At 40.8% G+C, this 7,374-nt stretch overlaps 1 protein-coding gene across 1 annotated transcript in view; it reads left to right on the top strand.

The window, feature by feature from the left end:
* Nucleotides 1-6,828: 6,828 nt before the first annotated feature.
* IL15 (interleukin 15) overlaps nt 6,829-7,374 on the top strand; it is a 38,100-nt gene continuing 37,554 nt past the window's right edge. Inside the window, exon 1 of the mRNA XM_030947750.1 lies at nt 6,829-6,860. The gene's annotated coding sequence lies outside the window, so the exon portion shown is untranslated. The remainder of the gene's footprint in view (nt 6,861-7,374) is intronic.

Here is a 7,374-nt window from a genome sequence, read left to right as displayed (position 1 = left end):
TTTAATTCACACAAAGTTTGATCATAGTGGCAAAAAGTTTTGGCTTCCTGTGTTTGCCTAGCTTGGCCAATGTGGCAGCAGCAAATTAAAGGGCTGCTGCTTCATTACACTCTGGCTAGGATACAGCCCAGAAGTTTGCCTTTGATTTTTCTCTATTTGGAACAATCTGGAGCAGATTTCAAAGCCCACTGAAGAGTAACAAGAACATCAAGTCATGTATCAGAGATACTTAGACTTTTCAGTATTAGGAAACGCTGTTTGCACCTGCAAGCCAGCCCCATGTTGGACATTCATACAGACAGTTCATGGAAGCTGCTCACTGGACAGGTGGAGTTCAATGGAAATCCTGTCCATAAACACTTGGCTGTTTTTGGAGTACATGGAGTACACACAGATAAATCATCGGGGAAACAGAGAGGACAGGAAATGCGCTGTACAGTTCTCCAGCTCCTTGCTGCTGCATGATTTCCTACAATGAATTGTAGTCACCTAGGCCAGACAGTCATGAGGCAGAGGATGGGAGAGATCAGAGTGAGCAGGGGGGTTAAGAATGGGGAATCTCCATTCCTATGCACGCTGAACATTTCTGTGTCCCTTGTGGCCCCAGTGAAAGCAAAGGCACGGCATCCAGAGGAAGCTGCTGCTCCTGAATAGCAGGTGCTCTGGGGAGAGGTAAAAAGTAACAGATGGGAAGCATCACTGGTCTGAGGACAATAAACTACTGCAAAGCCCAGGTCTGAGATAAAAAATGACCAATTATTTGGTAAATTTCAAACCACCACCTTTTCATCAACTAGTCAAAACTTTGCCAGCTCCCAGAGCATTCATTCTTCCTGTACATAATGTGCCATATATTAAGATTACCTACAGAAAGAACATTGATTTTTTTTATGTAAAGGAGTGATATTGTGGGGTGTGGTGGGAGTTCAGTATTCCACAAGTGTCATAATATATTTTCATATATTCTCTTTATATGCCCTAGACGTCTGAAAGCAATGTGACAAAACTAAAGACAACTTTGAATTTGGTATGGCTCCTAATTTAAACTAGTTGGAGAAATCCCTTTCCTTTCTTTTGGCTAAATGCACTCTGTTGTGCAGTGTCTCTTAAATTTTTAGATTTAGAATAGATTCTGTGTATGTGGTAGCTAAATAGCTTGCTTTCTCTGTTTATACAGAAATTAGTTTTCAAGAAGGGTTTTATACTTCTGTCACAAAAGCTCTGATCCTTAAAAAGACATTTGTATTACAGCATAAAGCATAAGACAAGAAACTTGATACAAATGTCACAGTTATTTTACTTCAATATTAAAGAAGAAAATAAAGGAAGCTATCTTGATGGAATGCACATCATTACTCAGTTGCATTCCTCTTTCATCTCTCCAGTTTATTAACCTCTCTCATGTTATTCTTTCTCGGAGGACTTATTTGCATCCTCATACAAGTTAGGATCAAATTTTCCTGTGTTCCTTAAAGCTTCAACTACAAATGGTGAAGTGAGCCACAAAGCAGGCTGCTAACCTCAGAAAGGGTGCCTACATGGACTGAGATGGAGAGATTTTGGGAACATTTGTTAGCTAAGAGGAAAGGAATCCACCCCCCATCTCCCAAGAGATTATTATAATGTAAAATTTTGACCCTTCAACTCACTGTTTTGGAAACACTTAGAAAATGCTTATCTAGAAAAAAAAAATGACTGATACATGTTTTGGATGTTGTGCTCTATACTGCATAAAGGTGCTGCTTTCAGGGGAGGATTATGAGCTACAGGTCCTGGTTGGAGGCAGTACCAGTGCAGCCAAGGGCATTTAAACCCTCCAAGGCTCTTGCCAGCCCTGCTCCTCAGCTAATTTAGGCATTGCTCTGTTCAGCATGAGCAACCTGACAGGGAGATGTGCCTGCTTCCCCAAGGCACTGCTGTGGGCTCCAGTCAGCCAGTGCAGAAGTGTCCAGCCATCTCAGGTCACGTAGCACAGCACCTAATTTCACAGAGGCGCTTGAGTTCTGCTCCTGTAGGAACTATCTTGGAATGTAAGGATGAGAGTCATCAATGTTTTCGTGGATTTGGCATGTAGCTCCCTGCATCAGAGAGTGTGAACTGCGAGAGCTTTGTGGTCTGGCTGCTCCACTCAAGTCTGATTAACACAGAGAGAAATAACACAAGGATAATTTGAGAGAACCTCTAGAGTGAAGGGATTCCTTTTGGGATGTTAGGCAGCTTGTTTTTATTTATAGTGAACTTTATTCATTTTTTTTAATAATTAATTTATATGTAGAATTTTCCTATAATGCAATTTGAAGAGCAACGTTCTTAGGAAGAATGTAGGCTGAAATACTGCAAATATTTTGTTTAAATAGAGTAGAACTTGCTCACGTGGCACGTAAGATTATATGCTCCTAACACAAGTCCAACTAAGAACTGCACCTTTCTGTGTGTTAACTTTTTTCACAGATTCAGAAGCATATTTTACACATTTTATGCATTAAATGCCTTTCCCTTCGTTTTGCTTTTGCTGACTTAGCAACTGACTTGGTTTTGCTTGGAAACACTGTCTCTTTAAACAGCAATAGCTCATTCTTAGTGGCAATAGTTGATAAATTATAACATGCCAGAAATATTGTGCATGCTTCTGAAAGGCGTAATAACAATGTCTCACCAGATGTGCCTAGAAATTAAATACTGATTTTGCAATGCCAGTTTTTAATAAGCAATCTAAGAGTCTATAATTTAGGAAACATTACAATTTAGTATGAAAAAAAGAGAGACAGCCCTGGATGAGCCATGAAGCAGAAGTTGCCTAGATTTTCAGAGGATACCCATTCCCACCTAGTACCACGTTTAGTACATTACATGTTCTATTACAGGAGTATCTGCTCCATAGAACTATTCAGTCCTGAATATTGGTATGTGTGCTTACAGCACTGGTGCAGAACAGACACCAAATTCAGTTGTGTGTGAACATGGTAATTTCCAGAAATGCACCTTTCTACCTTATCTAGAAGACAGATTGATGTGAGTCTCTCATCATACAAGCTCCCCTCTGTCCTGTCCTTCTCAGCAGCAAGCCACTCTGCTCCTGGCCTCTATCACTAGGGTCAAGGCTCACCTCTGCTAAACCACCACGGAGTAATGGTGAAAGCTGCTGGGCTGGCTGGGATGTGGCTTTTCAGAGGCAGAAGGCTGTTTCCCCTGCAACCGCCTCCTCTGGCTGCCGCACCGGCAATGGTGGAGGGAGCCAAAATTGTACATCCTTACCAGCTCTATATATCCACCCTGTCACCTAGAGCAAGAAAACAACCATTCCTTCAGCTTCCGATGCGGAAATTCAAAGGGTTGATAATTGATGGTGCAGTAGTTCAGCCCTGGAGCGAAAATTCAAAGACAGCAGGGATATTATAACAAAAAAAAAAAAAAGTACTTTGGAAGAGATAAGTTTTAAATTGCAATTATCTTCTGCATGTGCCTGTATATTTGGGTTCAGGTTTGCTAAAAGTTTTGGAATTCATTTAAAGAAAATTAAAATCATTATAGAGCATTATATCTCATCAGAGTTGATAACTTACCAGTGAAGGTCTTCATTTCAAGACCTCTTCTTAAAATGACTAATACTAAGACAGTAAGTGAGAAGAATGTAATGCATTCCCTTCTTTAAGCACTCAGAAATTTAGCAAAGGAAGTTGGATTTGGGCTGAGTCAGCTGGGGCTATCCTACAGGGATCTGTTGTTGCTAGAACGACTGGTTTTTGTGTACCCACCTGATCACAGAGCCTTCTTCCCTCCCATTTCTGCACTCCTGCTCCTGCAGCAATACCTCCTCTCCCAGCGTTCAGCAGCAGAACCAGCACCAAGTGCACAGGAATTCCACGAGAATAGAGGCAGACTTTTAGGAAGAGAGAAACCACAAACTTGTTGATGAAAAGTCATGCAGTTGCACAAAACATTTGGGAAATGCTTCTTCAAACCAGGATGATCATGTGTGAGTTTTCAGTTTTCCTGCTTTAGTTCCAAAATGACAGTCACGCATCTGTTTCCACTTGACTGTTTGCACTCACAGTCTTTGTCACTGCACTTAAAACACTAAGTTACAATTTAGTTGCTCCTTAGTGAGAATAATTGCCAGTATCTTGCCAAAAAGCCTGTGTCCCACTATAAATTAAACCTGCATCTACAAGGTTTCTGTAGATGCATAAATTAGAAATAATTATAAGTTATTTTGCTTTTAATAGTCTGAGAATAATTTCTGCTATAAATAAACACCTTGGTATGGCTAGTAGCAAGCAGATGATTATAAAATGTCTCCTGTGTAATTAGGGAGCACATTTTTGTGTAATTAAGAAAAAGAATGAGAGTTAAATTTTGAGGGAGTGCTGGCGGTCTTGCCACCCTACTGTAATATAATGTATAGTGACATCTGCATTACTTTTATATACAAATAATGTCATTTTTAGGAATAGTTTTTATATTAAGCTAGAAATATATTCTAAACTTCAGAAAGGCCAGCAAAACACAGTGCTTAAAAAAAGAAACCCCGAGAGATAGTGAGAAAAACCCATGTTATATGCAATGATTCCATTTTGCTGTGTTCAAAGGAAATTGTTGGGAAAGGGAAATTGTTCTTTCCTTATTCTCACATAATTAGTTAATACCTCAATCTTTGTGTGCTTGTTTGTGTCCGTTTGCTTATAAATTTCTCCTAGTTCAGAAAACTCTGTCAAATTTAGCATAGCAAAATTATCACATCAAAAAGAAAAAAAAATGGAAAACACTCAATTTTCTTTCAGATTTAAACAGTGGAAAATACGAGACACCTTGGGATCCAAGTCCAAGTACATACATGTAATTACACATATACTTGATATTATTCACTCTCACTCTTTGAGCTGGAGTGAGCTGAAGAAGTAGGTATTTATGACCACACTTGTCTGAAAATAAGTGCTCTTATCACAAGACAGTTAATAAATGGATGTGTTCCTTTGGTTTAAATATTTATCCAAGCTGATGTTTTTCCTGCAATGCTGGTACTTTACATAATCTGTCATTAACCGTGGCAAGTCTGTATTTTCATTTTCACTTTCAAATCCTTCCCGGTTTCTAACAGCTGCCAGGTGAAGCAGATTCCATCTCTCATGTCTGTCCATCTGCTTAAAAACTGACATCCACAGCCTGCATTGAGGCAAAATACAAGTAGCTGCCTTTCTGGAGGCACACATAAGGTACCGTGTGAGAGAGCCAAGAGTCCCTGACAAGCACGGAATTGTGAGTTCTGCTTCCTTTTTTCTGTGTTTTGTTCTTTGCAGTAGCAGTGACGGCGAGTCTGAACCCATGCAGGAGGTGATTAATGTGGCGGCATTGCATTCCAATGCCTTCCCTGCAGAATGGATGCTGGACCCAAATGCTGGACCTCAGGACTCCAGGGTGCTAAGAAATGGCAGAAAGCTGTCCCACACAAGGCATTTTTTTATGCAGCCACCTGTGACTGCTCTCTGGGAACATTCAGTCCCAGGTCCTGTTTCTCTCGCTTGTACGACAGCTGTTGAAGATACAGGAGTCTTGTTTATGTTCATAAATAGATTTGTGGAATCTTTCTGTAATAGAATATGCCAGCACGGTGAACTAACTGGTATTGTTTTACAAGTAGTGTTCCTGAAAAAAACATTATTTCACTGAGAAACAAGAAGGAAATGCCCAGCTCCAGAAACTCATCTCTTCTTCAGTAAGGAGTCAGAGTAATTTCTAAAACTCTGTAATTTAGCTGCAGAATATTTTTACCACGTCTCAGTGTGACATGCACAGAAGAACATCCAGCACCCAGAACAGCACAGCTGAGGATATAAAAAAGATTGCACAGAGATCAAGAACTGTTTTCACTGTTGCCTCTCAAGTGCATGAACCTTACATAGGTAAGTGATGGTTGCTGGAAACCTGACAGTACTCCTGGGGAGCTGCTAAGCCTCATCTTCAAGACATTCAAGTTTATCTCAAGGAACAAAAGCTTTTTTATGATGAGGTGTCTAAGCAGGACTGTAGGTGTACATCTGCCATTCCCAGTGATTATTATAGACACCAAACCTCCACTTTTCTTTACAGCTAAAAATCCACAACTTCGGATTTCAATGCAATTTGTAAATTAATCTCTTCAGCTCCATTACAAGGATACTCTCCTCCTGGCCTATGCCACCTCCCTACCCTGTTGTTCCACAGCAAGCCAGATGGAGAAGGCTTTTGAAGAAGCTCTTCTCTGTCCTCATGATCTTCTTCCACGGCTTCTTGGTGTCGTCCTGAAAGGCCGCTGCATTTTCCCACCTAAGGCAGCTGCCCCAGCAACAAAACCACTGCTGTGGCTGGAAAGAGGAGGAGTCACAGCACCAAGCCCCAGTGCCTGCTCCCCAGGCAGGCCGCTCTGGCCAGCCCTGCTCAGGAAGTTGCGCTCAAGCTACGAGGTGCAGCGACACGGGCACAAGCTGCAGGAGTTCTGCCCTGTAGGGAATGCTAAACCAGAATGCCCAGGAAGGTCCATGCCTCAGACAGCAATCACTCAGCTGCCTTTCGTGTTTGGCACTCGCTCGCCTGCCTTCTAAATTGTAGGCATATGCATTTCCCCACAGTTCTGTTTGTGTTGTTTTCTTTAGGTTTTTTTTCCTCCAAGTTTGAAAATTGCTAGGAAACAGCAGCAGGAAATCCCTACAGTCTGCTCTTTGTCGTGAGAATAACTTCCACCTTATTAGGTACAAATTTATTTATGTAACAACTGAAAGTAAAACAGAATGGAGGAGGGGGTGGAGCATTTGCTGGTGTCACTTGTGCAAACCTTTCCCTAACTTCTGTGTCGTGTCGACTTGCTGCCCAGCACTCCGAGACTTGTGAGTATTTCACAACTTTTGACATCCTCTTGTTTTCTTTTTTCTTCATTAGAAAGATGAGGGAACTTAGAGCTTAGCTTCAAATTATTAAATGCTTTTAAAAACTGTCTAATAAGATTTCTTATGAAATACATAGTTTAAGTGCTGTATTTAACCTTGCACTTGGCACCTGTTTCTCCATTTCTGCTGTGTTAGAGAAATCAGCAATTAGAGAAAACTGGTGCTGGCTCGTGAACATTTGTCATTGTTTGCTAACAAATTCACTTAGCAAAAATGAGGAGAAAACAAAGCTACTGCTCTGAGCTTGGTTAATATAGCAAGGACAGAGGCAAAAATCTGGGAGAAAAGTTATTTACTTCTTAGTGTATATTGTTGAAAGAGCATTAAATGCAGGCAGAGAACAGAAAATTTGCAGACAGTGGAATCTTGCTGAAAACAGTGACAGGGTTTCTGTAGATGATAGGAGTGTTATAGAGAGATTCTACTCAGTAGTAAACAAGAGTAAACATATGCA

Source organism: Camarhynchus parvulus, chromosome 4 (genome assembly GCF_901933205.1).
Source record: "Camarhynchus parvulus chromosome 4, STF_HiC, whole genome shotgun sequence".
NCBI classification, from domain to species: domain Eukaryota; kingdom Metazoa; phylum Chordata; class Aves; order Passeriformes; family Thraupidae; genus Camarhynchus; species Camarhynchus parvulus.
This window is presented reverse-complemented; position numbering and strand designations above follow the sequence as displayed.